This window comes from Saccopteryx bilineata, chromosome 8 (assembly GCF_036850765.1).
Source record: "Saccopteryx bilineata isolate mSacBil1 chromosome 8, mSacBil1_pri_phased_curated, whole genome shotgun sequence".
Lineage (NCBI taxonomy): Eukaryota > Metazoa > Chordata > Mammalia > Chiroptera > Emballonuridae > Saccopteryx > Saccopteryx bilineata.
In genome coordinates this window covers 56,149,803-56,165,852 of record NC_089497.1, presented here as the reverse complement: position 1 = coordinate 56,165,852, position 16,050 = coordinate 56,149,803, and the positions used below count along the sequence as shown (strand labels likewise).

The following is a 16,050-nucleotide window of genomic DNA, read 5'->3' as shown; positions in this document are numbered from 1 at the left end:
GAGTTTACCTGGAACAGGGTTGGTGGTGCATCTTCAGGCTGTGCCTGCAGGTGATCCTGTGCAAATCCCCGTGGCATGGAGAGCTCCAGGCAGCTTCCTGATGGTCATCCAACATCAGCCTGCCCTGGCAGGGAGGCAGTCAGGGCGCTGGCTGTGGGGATGACTAATTCTGAGAAGCTGGGGTCAGCTAAAAACCCTCAGCAGAGCAGAGAGGAAACCAGGTACCCATTAGTCCTCCCCAGCATCATTTTTTTATAGGTGACTACTATTAAGTTTAGGTTCACTTAACTGGCTCAAACAGTTCCACTTGTTCTGGAAGTTAGAAAAGCCTTAGTGTGGCCACTGAATGCTTGTGTGATCTCAAGCAAGTCTCCATGTCTGGGCTCACATGGGGTCAGCTGTAAAATGAGGGAAGTTCTCTAAGATCCCTCTTCTGTGTTCAGGAGTAAGGGTAAATATGCCTGAATCGGTAAATGCTGGGCAAGTTACAAAGGACCCGGAAGGTCAAGCTGTGAAATTCAGACTTGGCTCTCTAAACCTGTACTGTCTAGTACACTCACCACTAGCCTCATGTGGCTGTGAACACTTGGGATGTGGCTACTCTAAACTGGGACACACTGCAAGTGCAAAATACATACCAGATTTTGAGACTTCATATGACAAAAAGAATATAAAATATCTTGTTAGCATTATGTTGATTACATGTTGAAACTATAATATTTTGGATACATTCGGTGAAATAACGCACTTTTTAAAATTAATTTCACCCGTTACTTCTTGCTTTTTTTAAAATTTAAATGTGGCTGCTAGATTTTAAATTACATATGTGAATTGCATTATACTTCTATTCAACTCAGAAAGCCAGGGATAGAACTAAAGATTAGTTTTTCCTTGAAGAGAGCCCTGTGGGAATCACTTGCAAATTTAATCAGGGAAAGAACCCATTGGAACAATGTGAGGGATAACTCTATAAATATTCTAATGAAAGTTCCAGATTTTGTCTGTACTCCCCCCACAAGTGTCAGAGTTTGAACCTATTGTACTACCTTTGGGGCCCAACGCAGTGCGTGTGCTAAGGGCAGTTCGTTGATAACCAGGAATAGGTCTCTGGAGTGTGAGGATAATTCTTCATGTCCTTCTTTAATGAGCTGGCAGAGAGATAAAGATAAAAAAATAAAGACATGTGTTAATGCTTGAAATGACATTGCAACAAGTTTTCCCAATACAGTGAATTCTTTCCCGGGCATGGGGACAATGCTTTGGGGCTTGGATAATGCCTGGAAGAGTGGCGGGATGTTAGCAGAGACTCAGAGGAGGAAGTTGACCACCAGTGTCTCTGTGGATCAACTTCCTCTCATAAAACTCCCTGCAAAAGCCCCACAGGCGTGTGCCATGCGGACTTTGAGAAACTGGAGCTTTCCCTTCTGGACCTCCTGGGTGGCTCCCCATCAGGGGCCATTCTGGGAGACCTGGCCTGGATGTCTCTGATCCCTTGCACATGTCTGACCCTTGCTCTGGGGCCTGGGGAGCCAAGGTGGCAGTTAGAGTGAGGACTGTGAGGGACAAGAGAGGGGGAGCATTTGCTTGAGCTTCAGCTCTGGGCTTCCTGTAGTCCAGGGGAAGCCCCATGCCACCCTACAGCCCCCACTCTGGTTCCACTGATCCTACCAGTTTCTCTGAGCCCTAAACTGGGAAGATTAGGACAGTGTGAATAGGACTCCTGCCCACAGTGAGGATCGTGGGCGCTAGTATTGCGCAGCCTGTGCCCTTGGGTCCTTTACAATAAGTCACCTCCCTCAGTGTTTCAGAATGAAACCACTCTTCCTTGACAGGCTCTCCTTACGCAAACAAACAACTCCTCAAAAAGCCTAGAATGGACGGGACAGGTGACTACTTTTGAAATAAAATATTTGGAAACAGGATCTGATAGGAATGGGCTTTTTCAGTTAGCTGGGGCTTTCCAAGCTGGTCTGACCGGGTCGTCTCAGGCTTCAGGATTGAAATGAGCCTCATTCATGCCATTCTTTTTGTGTGTGTTTTTAGTCCCTTGTCTTTCTTTTTTTTTTTTTAATTTTTATTTATTCATTTTACAGAGGAGAGGGAGAGACATAGAGAGAGAGAGAGAGAGAGAGAGAGAGAGAGAGAGAGGAGAGACAGAGAGAGAGAAGGGGGAGGAGCTGGAAGCATCAACTCCCATATGTGCCTTGACCAGGTAATCCCAGGGTTTCGAACCGGCGACCTCAGCATTTCCAGGTCGACGCTTTATCCACTGCGCCACCACAGGTCAGGCCTTTGTCTTTTATTTTTGTATTTTTTTTTCCAAGTGAGGAGACATAGACAGACAGAGTCCCACATGCACCCTGACCAGGATCCACCCGGCAGCCCCCATCTGGGGTCAATGCTCTGCCCATCTGGGGCCATGCTGGCAACCAAGCTATTTTTAGGAGGCTACTTTTAGGAGCTATTTTAGGAGGCGGAGGCTCCATGGAGCCACCTTAAGCACCTGGGGCCAATGGGTTTGAACCAATCAAACCATGGCTGCAAGAGGGGAACAGAGAGAGAGAAGGGAAGGGGTCGCTTCTCCTGTGTGCCCTTGACAGGGAATCAAACCTGGAACATGCACATGCTGGGCCAGCACTCTACCACTGAGCCAACCGCCCAGAGTGTTTTGTATTTTTTATCTTGACATTTCTAAGTGTGATTCTGAACAAAAGAAACAATTTCAAAATGGGCCAAAAATTTGAGGAAGTTTCTCTCAAAAACTTAAGCTGTTCAGAGTATGAATTTCTGCTATTAGAGAAATGCAAATCAAAACTACAATGAGATACCACCTCACACCTCTTAGATTGGCTGTTATCGATAGGATTGGTATTAACAAGTGTTGGAGAGGTGTGGGGGAAAAAAGAATCCTTATTCACTGCTGGTGGGAATGTAAACTGGTACACCTGCTATGGAAAACAGTATGGCGGTTCCTCAATAATAGAGTTGTCATATGACCCAGCAATCCCTCTATTGGGCGTCTATCTGAAAAGCTTGAAAACATCTGTATGCAAAGACATATGCACCCCCATGTTCATTGCAGTATTATTCATAGTGGCCAAGACTTGGAAACAACCAAAGTGTTCTTTGATAGAACATTGGATAAAGAAATGTGATACATATATACGATGGAATACTACTCAGACATAAGAAAAGATGAAATACTGCCATTTGCAACAACATGGTTGGACCTTGAGATTATTATGCTTAGCAAATAAGTCAGTCAGAAAAAGCTAAGAACTATATGATTTTATTCATATGTGGGATATAAAAGTGAAACTCATTTTCTTTATTCAATCCTCTATCGAAGCACACTTTGGTTGTTTCCATGTGTTGGTCACTGTGAATAATGTTGCAGTGAACATGGGGTACAGGCAACAATATGGTGGTTACCAGAAGGAGGGGGGTAAGAGGGTAAAGGGAACCAAGCATATGGTGACGGAAGGTGGTTTAACTCTGGGTGATGGGCACACAACGCAATGTATAGATTAGTGCCATGAAGATGTACACTTGAAGTCTGTGTGATTTATGGACCAATGTCACCCCATCAAATTTAATTTCTAAATTAAAAAAAACCTTAATAAGGGACAAAATAATGATAAAAATGATATCACAAATTTACACATGATCCATGGTTAGGAAGTACACAAATGCTATACTAAATTTCACACTTTACCTTGATAAAGAAGAGCCTGACCTGTGGTGGCGCAGTGGATGAGACGTTAACCTGGAATGCTGAAGTGGCGGGTTCTAAACCCTGGGCTTGCCTGGTCAAGGCACATACAGGAAGCAACCAATAAACAACTAAAGTGAAGCAACTATGATTTGATACTTTTCATTCCCTGCCACTCCTCTCTGTAAAATCAATCAATAAAAAAAAATTTTTTGCCTGACCAGGCGGTGGCGCAGTGGATAGAGCGTCAGACTGGGATGCAGAGAGCCCAGGTTCGAGACCCCGAGGTCGCCAGCTTGAGCGTAGGCTCATCTGGTTTGAGCAAAGCTCACCAGCTTAAACCCAAGGTCGCTGGCTCCAGCAAGGGGTTGCTCGGTCTGCTGAAGGCCTGTGGTCAAGGCACATATGAGAAAGCAATCAATGAACAACTAAGGTGTCGCAACGAAAAACTGATGATTGATGCTTCTCATCACTTTCCGTTCCTGTCTGTCTGTCCCTGTCTATCCCTCTCTCTGACTCTCTCTGTCTCTGTAAAAAAATAAATAAATACATAAATAAATTTTTTTTTTTGGCAGAGACAGAGAGAGTCAGAGAGAGGAACAGATAGGAAGAGACAGACAGAAAGGGAGGGAGAGATGAGAAACATCAATTCTTGCGGCTCCTTAGTTGTTCATTGATTGCTTTCTCATGTGTGCCTTGACCGGGGGGCTACAGCAGACCGAGTGACCCCTTGCTTGAGCCAGCGACCTTGGGTCCAAACTGGTGAATTTTTGCTCAAACCAGATGAGCCCACACTCAAGCTGGCAACCTCGGGGTCTCGAACCTGGCCCTCGGTATCCCAGTCCAATGCTCTATCCACTGCGCTACCGCCAGGTCAGGCTCAATAAATAAAATCTTTAAAGAAAAGAAAGTTTGTGGTTTCAGTGCTGCTGAGTCAGGGCCTAGTGAGTTTTAAAAGTCAGCCAGAGCCATATATAATATATATTTTTTTCTTTTTTTTTTTTTAGGAAGGAGAGGGGGAGGGGTAGAGAAGCAGATTGGCGCCTCTCCTGTGTGCCCTGGCCGAAAATCGAACCCAGGACTTCCGCATGCCAGGCCGACGCTCTACCACTGAGCCAACCGGCCAGGGCCTATAATATATTTTTTATATAAATTATTTGTTGATTATATATGTTAGAAATATGTCTGTAGGCCCAGGCCAGTTGGCTTAATGGATAGAGCATTGGCCTGGCATGTGGATGTCCCGGGTTTGATTCCAGGTCAGGGCACACAGGAGAAGCAACCCTCTGCTTCTCCTCCCACTTGTCTCCCTCATCCCCTCCCATAGTCAATGGCTAGGTTGGTTCAAGCATTGCCTCAAGCAACAGGCGTGGACTGCCAAGTGGATCCTAGTCTGGGTGCCTGTGGAAGTCTGTCGCTCTATCTCTCCTCCTCCCACTAAAAAAAAAAAGAGAGAGAGAGAGAGAGAGAAAGAAAAAAAAGAAATATGTTTGTAGCCTGGTTTTGCTTTGTGGAATCTTTTAACAAAAAAACAAATTCTTAATTGTGATGAAATAGAATTTATCAATATTTTCTTTTATGATTCGCACTTTTTTTCTTTTTTTTTTTTTTACTGAGACAGAAGGAGTCAGAGAGAGGAATGGACAGACAGGAACGGAGACAGATGAGAAGCATCAATCATTAGTTTTTCATTGCGCATTGCAACACCTTAGTTGTTCATTGATTGCTTTCTCATATGTACCTTGACTGCGGGCCTTCAGAGGACCGAGTAACCCCTTGCTGGGGTTACTTGAACCTAGAGACCTTGGGTTCAAGCTGGTGGGCTTTTTGCTCAAACCAGATGAGCGGGCGCTCAAGCTGGCAATCTCGGGGTCTTGAACCTGGGTCTTCTGCATCCCAGTCCGACGTTCTATCCACTGCGCCACCACCTGGTCAGGCTGATTCACACTTTTTATAGCTTATTTAAAAAATCATTTCCAATTCCAAGGTCATAAAGATGTTTTTTTTTTTTTTTTTTTTTCATTTTTCTGAAGCTGGAAACAGGGAGAGACAGTCAGACAGACTCCTGCATGCGCCCGACCGGGATCCACCCGGCACGCCCACCAGGGGCGGTGCTCTGCCCCCCAGGGGGCGATGCTCTGCCCATCCTGGGCGTCGCCATATTGTGACCAGAGCCACTCTAGCGCCTGAGGCAGAGGCCACAGAGCCATGCCCAGCGCCCGAGCCATCTTTGCTCCAATGGAGCCTTGGCTGCGGGAGGGGAAGAGAGAGACAGAGAGGAAAGCGCGGCGGAGGGGTGGAGAAGCAAATGGGCGCTTCTCCTGTGTGCCCTGGCCGGGATCGAACCCGGGTCCTCCGCACGCTAGGCCGACGCTCTACCGCTGAGCCAACCGGCCAGGGCTAAAGATGTTTTTCTATATTGTTTTCTAGTTTGATCTTTCACATTTATGTCTTTAAATCACTTAGACATATATATATATATTTATATATACATACACATACAGTGTGTCCGTAAAGTCATGGTGCACTTTTGACCGGTCACAGAAAAGCAACAAAAGACGATAGAAATGTGAAATCTGCATCAAATAAAAGGAAAACCCTCCCAGTTTCTGTAGGATTATGTGGCAGCATGTGCGCATGCGCAGATGATGACGTAACACTGTGTATACAGCAGAGCAGCCCACGACCATGCCTGTTGAGATGTAGACGGTACAGAGGAAAGTTCAGTGTGTTCTGTGGCTCGCTAAATTTGAATCCGTGACCAAAGAGCAACATGAAAATCAGCGCGTTTATAACAAAGCGCCACCACATAGGAATAACATTACTCGGTGGGATAAACTGTTGAAGGAAACCGGCAGTTTGGTGGAGAAACCCCATTCTGGTAGGCCAGCAGTCAGTGACGAATCTGTAGAGGCTATACGGGATAGCTACCTAAGGAGCCCTAAAATATCTGTGCGTGAGCCCACATCGAACTGCACTGAATAGGTATGAAACTGGGAGAGTTTTCCTTTTATTTGGTGCAGATTTCACATTTCTTTTTTTTTTTTTTTTAAGTTTTATTTATTTATTTATTTAGAGAGGAAAGGGAGAGAGAGAGAGAGAGAGAGAGAGAGGAGAGACAGAGAGAGAAGTAGGGGAGGAGCTGGAAGCATCAACTCCCATATGTGCCTTGACCAGGCAAGCCCAGGGTTTCAAACCGGCGACCTCAGCATTTCCAGGTCGACGCTTTAACCACTGCGCCACCACAGGTCAGGCCAGATTTCACATTTCTATCATCTTTTGTTGCTTTCCTGTGACCGGTCAAAAGTGCACCATGACTTTACGGACACACTGTAGTTTTGAGTGTGATATAAGTAGGGTGCTTGTTCTATTTTCCTAAGTTACAATGTGTGTGCTCTTTAAACTCACATAGGAACTACACAAACAAGACTACTTCTTTCCATTCAATTTTACAAGATTTTATTCAATATCTACCGTGGGCCTATCTAGAAATAGGTCCTGTATGGGGAAATATAACAGAGGAAATTATGGGTTGTCAAAGTTTTGAATCATTAATTTTTTTTTTCTTTTTTTTTTTTTTTAATTTTATTTATTCATTTTTGGAGAGGAGAGAGAGAGGGAGAGAGAGAAACAGAGAGAGAGAAGGGGGGAGGAGCTGGAAGCATCAACTCCCATATGTGCCCTGACCAGGCAAGCCCAGGGTTTTGAACCGGCGACCTCAGCATTTCCAGGTTGATGCTTTATCCACTGCGCCACCACAGGTCAGGCTTGAATCATTAATTTACTGTTAATGAGAACACCATATATTTTCTAGCTTCCTGAGTCATTGTTTTAACAAATAAAGAGAGACTCGTATGGGTTCTGTCAATTGTTGGGGATTCCCAAACTTACTTCCTTTAAAATGCGCCTGTTAAAAATGGTATGATGTAGTGAGCATATGGTTTTTGTTCACATTCTGTTTTGTCACTTATCTTTCTGTACAGAGATATGCTATAAGCCAGAAATTTTTCTTAAGATATTACAACTATCTTGTTTATGAATAAGTATGGTACCCATGTGGCTAATTGCTTCAAAAACTAAATATAAACATGGTTAAAATCAGTTGGGCCACGTTTGGTCATTAAGTCCAAACAATTGGCTTACCACAAGCTTACCACTCTTACTCTAGAAAAACCACTCAAAACTGATAGTCTACCATGTTTGAATTTGTAGAACAAAAATAGTTAGGGGAATTCTTTCTTATTCAACATGAAAAGTTTCTTTTATTTTATTATTATTATTATTATTATTATTATTTTGTATTTTTCTGAAGCTGGAAACGGGGAGAGACAGTCAGACAGACTCCCGCATGCGCCCGACCGGGATCCACCCGGCACGCCCACCAGGGGCGATGCTCTGCCCACCAGGGGGCGATGCTCTGCCCCTCCGGGGCGTCGCTCTGCCGCGACCAGAGCCACTCTAGCACCTGGGTCAGAGGCCAAGGAGCCATCCCCAGCGCCGGGGCCATCTTTGCTCCAATGGAGCCTTGGCTGTGGGAGGGGAAGAGAGAGACAGAGAGGAAGGAGGGGGTGGGGGTGGAGAAGCAAATGGGCGCTTCTCCTATGTGCCCTGGCTGGGAATCGAACCCAGGTCTCCCGCACACCAGGCCGACGCTCTACCAAGAGCCAACCGGCCAGGGCCTCTTTTATTTTTAAGTCACCATTTTGTAGGTTTAAGCAGAGGCTTCTGGAAGGCTTTCACAGAAAGCCTCCTAATGCAACAAAAATAGCACTTTAAAAAAATGCACTATATATATAATATATACATACATGATATATATGTATAATATATGGACAAAGGGGGAAAAGCATACTACAGAAAGCTATGAAATGAAAAACAAAATTCTTCCTGGCCAACTTCTTAGAGTTAATCATTATCAATAATATCTTATGTGTCATTTCAAAACTTATTTGAGCATATATAAGCGAAGTGTTTCTATTTCCTCTGTCATAACAAAAATTCAATACGCTATCTTTCAGCTCACTCTTTTATTTTTTTTGCATTTTTCTGAAGCTGGAAACCTGGAGACAGTCAGATAGACTCCCGCATGCACCCGACTGGGATCCACCAGGCATGCCCACCAGGGGGCAATGCTCTGCCCATTTGGGGCATCGCTCTGTTGCATCCAGAGCCATCCTAGCTCCTGAGGCAGAGGCCACAGAGCCATCCTCAGCACCCTGGCCATCTTTGCTCCAATGGAGCCTCGGCTGCGGGAGGGGAAGAGAGAGACAGAGAGGAAGGAGAGGGGAAGGGGTGGAGAAGCAGATGGGCGCTTCTCCTGTGTGCCCTGGCCGGGAATCGAACCCGGGGCTCCTGCACGCCAGGCCAACGCTCTACCACTGAGTCAACCAGACAGGCCCTCACTCTCTCTTTTTAAAAAAATATTTTATTTATTGACTTTAGAGAGAAGAAAGAGAGAGAGAGAATGAGAGGGGAGGAGTGGGAAGCAGCAACTCAGAGTAGTTGCTTCTGGTATGTGCCTTGACCGGGCAAGCCCGGGGTTTCAAACCAGTGACCTCAGCATTCCAGGTCAACACTCCATCCACTGCACCACCACAGGTCAGGTTCACTCTTTTTTATTATTGTACAATTTGCATAAAATAAAGTTTACTGGTTTTTTTGTGTGTTTGTTTGTTTTAGAGTGGGGAGAAGGGAGATGAGAAGCATTAATTTATACTTGCTTCACTTTAGTTGTTTACTGATTGCTTCTCATACAGGCCTTGATGGGGTGGGGTGGGAGGAGGGTGTGCTCAAGCCAAGCCACTGACCCCTTGCTCAAACCAGGGACCTTGGGCTCAAGCCAGGGAACTTGGGATCATGTTGATGTTCCTGGCTCAAGCTGGCAAGCCCACACTCCAGCCGGTGACCTCAGGGTTTCAAACCGGGCCCTCAACGTCCTGGGCTGAGGCTCAATCCACTGTGCCACCATGGGTCAGGTGAAATTCACTGTTCTTAATTGTTCAATTGGATGAGTTTTGACTTTGGTATACACCCATGTAACCACCACTCAAAACTAGATGTATCAATATTTTTTTTTTTTTCTGAAGCTGGAAACAGGGAGAGACAGTCAGACAGACTCCCGCATGTGCCCGACCGGGATCCACCCGGCACGCCCACCAGGGGCGATGCTCTGCCCACCAGGGGGCGATGCTCTGCCGCGACCAGAGCCACTCTAGTGCCTGGGGCAGAGGCCAAGGAGCCATCCCCAGCGCCCGGGCCATCTTTGCTCCAATGGAGCCTTGGCTGCGGGAGGGGAAGAGAGAGACAGAGAGGAAGGAGGGGGCGGGGGTGGAGAAGCAAATGGGTGCTTCTCCTATGTGCCCTGGCCGGGAATCGAACCCGGGTCCCCCGCTTGCCAGGCCGACACTCTACCGCTGAGCCAACCGGCCAGGGCCTAGATGCATCAATATTAACAAGTACAAACCCCGAGGGTTTCCTCATGCCCCTTTCCAGTCAGTTCCCTCCGCAGCCACTTCCCACTTTCCCAGAGGCAACCACAGTGCATCCTCCTTTGTAACTGCATCCATCTTGGATTTGATTTGCTATCTGTGCAGAGCTCTACCACATTCTTTTCAGTATGGCATGCAAGGTATGGATGTATCAAAATTCCTTATGGATAGACATCAAGGATGTTACTGCAACAGGAAAATATAACAGAGTTCATGCTGCCTGTCACCAATTCAGAGACAGAGATTGGATCTTTAAGAGCACTTTATCTCAATGGCCTGCAATCTGAGGAGTTGTGGGTTACATTCCCAAATCATCTCCATTCTCTTTCCCCAGGCAACCTTTTTACAAGGGGAAGAAAAAGGTCGGTAAGAGTTTGGGGATTTCAAGGGAGAGTTAATCAGATCATAGTCAAAATTAAGTGGATTATAGCTAGGGAGAGTTCCATCCTTGGAGTATAAAGGCTTTGATTGCAGTTCTCTTGGGGTACAAAGGTAGGCCATGCCCAGATCTCTTGGGGCACAAAACGGTATTACTTGCAGTTCCCTAGGGCACAACAGTGAATCACTCCCAGATCTGCTTAAGTCCTCTAGGTCTGACAGAGGTGGGTCATGCACAGAAAGTCCTGTAGGGCTGTTCAGGTACTCCAGTTCCCGGAACAAAGCTTTTACTTTCATTAACCATTCTGCCCACTGACCATAGCTAAAACCACCATTACTAAAGTTAAAATTTAAACTCTTGAGTTTCCCCTATCATTACCATTAAGAATTACAAACAATAGCCCTGGCCGGTTGGCTCAGCGGTAGAGCGTCGGCCTAGCGTGCGGAGGACCCGGGTTCGATTCCCGGCCAGGGCACACAGGAGAAGCGCCCATTTGCTTCTCCACCCCTCCGCCGCGCTTTCCTCTCTGTCTCTCTCTTCCCCTCCCGCAGCCAAGGCTCCATTGGAGCAAAGATGGCCCGGGCACTGGGGATGGCTCTGTGGCCTCTGCCTCAGGCGCTAGAGTGGCTCTGGTCACAACATGGCGATGCCCAGGATGGGCAGAGCATCGCCCCCTGGTGGGCAGAGCTTCGCCCCTGGTGGGCGTGCCGGGTGGATCCCGGTCAGGCGCATGCGGGAGTCTGTCTGACTGTCTCTCCCTGTTTCCAGCTTCAGAAAAAAAGAAAAAAAAAAAAAAGAAAAGAAAAGAAAAAAAAAAGAATTACAAACAATAGCCTGACCAGGCGGTGGCACAGTAGATAAGAGTGTCGGACTGGGATGTGGAAGACCCAGGTTTGAGACCCGGAGGTCGCTAGCTTGAGCGTGAGCTCATCTGGTTTGAGCAAAAATTCACCAGCTTGGATCCAAGGTCGCTGGCTCAAGCAAGGGGTTACTCGGTCTGCTGAAGGCCCATGGTCAAGGCACATATGAGAAAGCAATCAATGAACAACTAAGGTGTCACAATGCACAACTGTAAAGCCAGTAGGCAGGGCCAGGGGCACTATCACAGCAGCCCGGCCCATGCAGGTTCGCATTGGATTCGGACAGTCGGTAAAGAAACAACGGAGCCACAAACTGGTGGGCCATAGTCTTTAATCCTAGCTTGCACCCAGTGGCAAGTAAAAACACACACCGGGCTCCAAAACCCACTCACATTCAGTGCTCACAAAGCCACTGACTTATTCGAGTTTCCTAGAATCAAAGGTTTCTAGCCACCAGCCTTATTCTCCTCTGTTCCCCATCTCCTTCCTTATCCCAGATACAAACTGCACAAACTGGCCTCTCACTCAATACTCTGCCATCTTGGCTGCTTCTCCTGGCCACATGGCCTCTTTCTGCTCTCTGCTCTGATCCCTCTGCTCTCTCATGCTAATCATCCCAGGAACCAAGAGCGCAAGTTCCTGCTCCGTCCCCATTTTATATTGTAGCTTCACAACCTCTAATCCAATATACAAAACAGGGAAGTCTCTAATACAAAGTCACTTCTCTGAGGCATGATTGGATTGTACCACCCCACATCAAAAAGGGTGGGAAAGGCTTAATCCCAAAACCAAGCCCCAGGCTACAAGGATTCTCAACACACATTAATATCATCTGGGCGACGGCCTCACGTGGGCAGCACCATTTTTTTTTTTTTTTTTCTTTTTTCTGAAGCTGGAAACGGGGAGAGACAGTCAGACAGACTCCCGCATGCGCCCGACCGGGATCCACCCGGCACGCCCACCAGGGGCGACGCTCTGCCCACCAGGGGGCGACGCTCTGCCCATCCTGGGCGTCGCCATGTTGCGACCAGAGCCACTCTAGTGCCTGAGGTAGAGGCCACAGAGCCATCCCCAGCGCCCGGGCCATCTTTGCTCCAATGGAGCCTTGGCTGCGGGAGGGGAAGAGAGAGACAGAGAGGAAAGCGCGGCGGAGGGGTGGAGAAGCAAATGGGCGCTTCTCCTGTGTGCCCTGGCCGGGAATCGAACCCGGGTCCTCCGCACGCTAGGCCGACGCTCTACCGCTGAGCCAACCGGCCAGGGCGACAGCACCATTTTTAACAAAGTGAGCATAATACATTTTATCTGCCCAACAACGAAAAACTAATGATTGATGCTTCTCATCTCTCCGTTCCTGTCTGTCTGTCCCTGTCTATCCCTCACTCTGACTCTCCCTCTGTCTCTGTAAAAATTAAAAAAATAAAAATTAAATTAAATTAAATTGAAAAAAAAAGCTCACGAGCTTGGACCCAAGGTCGCTCGAGCAAGGGGTTACTCGGTCTGCTGAAGGCCCGCAGTCAAGGCACAAATGAGAAAGCAATCAATGAACAACTAAGATGTTGCAACGCGCAACGAAAAACTAATGATTGATGCTTCTCATCTGTCTCCGTTCCTGTCTGTCTGTTCCTGTCTATATCTCTCTGTCTGTATAAAAAAAAAGAGAGAGAGAGAGAGAAAGCAATCAATGAACTAAGGTGTCGCAACAAAAAACTGATGATTGATGCTTCTCATCTCTCTCTGACTCTCTCTCTGTCCCTTTAAAAAAATAAAGAAAAGAAAAAAATCTTAAAAAAAAAAAAGAATTGCAAACAATATAAAAGTAGCAGATTAAATACCAAGTGACAACAAGGACGGCAAGAATGAAGCCCCAGGTCTTCTGCCTCAGGCTGGACCTCTCTCTGATCTTATCCTTCCTTGAGTTGTGTTTGGCAACCTTTGCTCTATCCAGTAAATTCCAAGTCCCACTGTATTTATGTAAGATGACGTTATTATTAAAAAATCATAAGAACAAGAAAAACTAGGCATAAGGCCAGTATTCACAGCCACTATCACAGCCGCCTGGCCCATGCAGGTTCACATCGGATTCGGACAGTCGGTAAAGAAACAACGGAGCCAAAAACTGGTGGGCCATCATCTTTAATCCTAGCTTGCACCCGGCAGGCAAGTAAAAACACACACTGGGCTCCAAAACCCACTCATTCAGTGCTCACAAAGCTATTGACTTGTAAAGCCAGAAGCCAAGGCCAAGGCCACCACTATCAAAGCAGCCCGGCCCATGCAGGTTCGCATTGGATTCGGACAGTCGGTAAAGAAACAGCGGAGCCAAAAACTGGTGGGCCATAGCCTTTAATCCTACCTTGCACCTGGCGGGCAAGTAAAAATACACACTGGGCTCCAAAACCCAGTCACACTCAGTGCTCACAAAGCCACTGCCGAGTTTCCTAGAATCAAAGGTTTCTAGCTCACCAGCCTTATTCTCCTCAGTTCCCCATCTCCTTCCTTATCCCAGATACAAACTCTACACAAACTGGCATCTCACTCAGCACTCCGCCATCTTGGCTGCTTCTCCTGGCCTACTCCACATGGCCTCCTTTAGCTGCTGGCTCTACTCTCTCCGCTCTCTCATGCTAACCTCAGGAACCAAGAGCCAAACTCTCATTCCGTCCCCATTTTATAGTGTAGAAATCCAAACCCTTAATCCAATATACAAAACAGGGAAGTCTCTAATACAAAGTCACCCTCTGAGGCATGATAGGATTGTACTGCCCTACATCAAAAAGGGTAGGAAAGGCTTAATCCCAAAAGCAAGCCCCAGGCTAAAGGATTCTGCCTGCCTTTAGCCCACCCCAACACACATTAATATCACCTGGGTGACGGCCTCCTCCTGTTATCTTTAACAAAGTGATCATAATACATTTCATCTGCCCAACATGACTTATCCAAGTTTCCTAGGTTTCTAGCTCACCAGACTTATTCACCTCTGGTTCCCATCTCCTTCCTTCTCCCTGCACAAACTCTGCACAAACTGGCTTCTCACTTGGCACTACACCATCTTGGCTGCTTCTCCCGGCCTCCTCCATGTGGCCTTTCTTTGCTCTCCTCTCTAATGCTAATATCAGGAATGGAAAGAGAGCTAGCTCCTGGTCTGCCCCCCATTTTATAGTGTAGAAATCAAAACCTCTAATCCAATATATAAATAAGGAAGTCTCTGATACAAAGTCACTTATCTGAGGCATAATGGGATTCCTCATGAGAGTGCACCACCCTACATCAAAAGGGGTGGGAAAAGCTTAGTCCTAAAACCAAGCCCCAGGCTACAAGAATCCTGCCTGCCCACAGCCCACCCCAACACACATTTATATCACCTGGGCGACGGGCTTTCATGTGGAGAGTGCCATCTTTCACAAAGTGAGCACAATATATTTTATCTGCCCAACACTAGGCATTGTTAACCTTACAACAAAAATAATATTTCTAAAATTTTGTATCAGCAACTATCTCTTTCTCTTCAAAGGAACTCTTTCAACCTGGGTTTGTGCATCTGTACATTATAGGGAACAAGATGGCCACTTAGGGAACTGAGTGGACAAGTAAATGTAATTATGAGCATCAAACTAAAAATATTTCTTAAAATAATCAACCAAAGGGAACTGACCTAGAGACACGGCAGGCCAATACATCCTTAAAAAAAGAAAAGTTAGCCTGACCTGTGGTGGCGCAGTGGATAAAGCGTCGACCTGGAAATACTGAGGTCGTCGGTTCGAAACCCTGGGCTTGCCTGGTCAAGGCACATATGGGAGTTGATGCTTCCAGCTCCTCCCCCCTTCTCTCTCTCCTCTCTCTCCCTCTCTGTCTTTCTCACTCTCTCCTCTCTAAAAAAAAAAAAGAAAGAAAGAAAGAAAAGAAAAGTTAGGCCCTGGCTGGTTGGCTCAGTGGTAGAGCGTCGGCCTTGCGTGCGGAAGTCCTGGGTTCGATTCCCGGCCAGGGCACACAGGAGAGGCGCCCATCTGCTTCTCCACCCCTCCCCCTCTCCTTCCTCTCTGTCTCTCTCTTCCCCTCCCGCAGCCGAGGCTCCGTTGGAGCAAAAGATGGCCTGGGTGCTGGGGATGGCTCCTTGGCCTCTGCCCCAGGCACTAGAGTGGCTCTGGTCGTGACAGAGCAACACCCCGGATGGGCAGAGCATCACCCCCTGGTGGGCGTGCCGGGTGGATCCCGGTCGGGTGCATGCGGGAGTCTGTCTGACTGCCTCCCTGTTTCCAGCTTCAGAAAAATAAAAAAAAAGAAAAAGAAGAAAAGTTACTTTGATATTTAATAAAGTATATAGTACAGAGGAATGGTTAATATGGTATCTTATTTAAGTAGGAAACACATTTTATATCATATACAAGAAAAGTAAACAAATATGTAATTCTGGTGGGAGTTGGAGCAAATAACTCAGTGTCCATCATACACAGTATCAGTTGGAAATCAGAACATTTCTCATCTGACAATAGGTAATCATGATGAGCTTGGTCAATAGATCTAACACCAGGTTCCTCTAAAACTAGAAAAAGCTGAAATTGAAACTAAAGACCAGAGGGAAGTGAGCCATTTCCCTGGAGAGGAGAGCTTCTT

At 46.6% G+C, this 16,050-nt stretch overlaps 1 non-coding gene across 1 annotated transcript; it reads left to right on the top strand.

Moving 5' to 3' along the window:
• Window positions 1-15,349: 15,349 nt before the first annotated feature.
• TRNAA-UGC (transfer RNA alanine (anticodon UGC)) lies at window positions 15,350-15,425 on the top strand. Its single transcript has one exon. It is a non-coding gene; the product is annotated as a tRNA-Ala (tRNA).
• The last annotated feature ends 625 nt before the right edge of the window (window positions 15,426-16,050 follow it).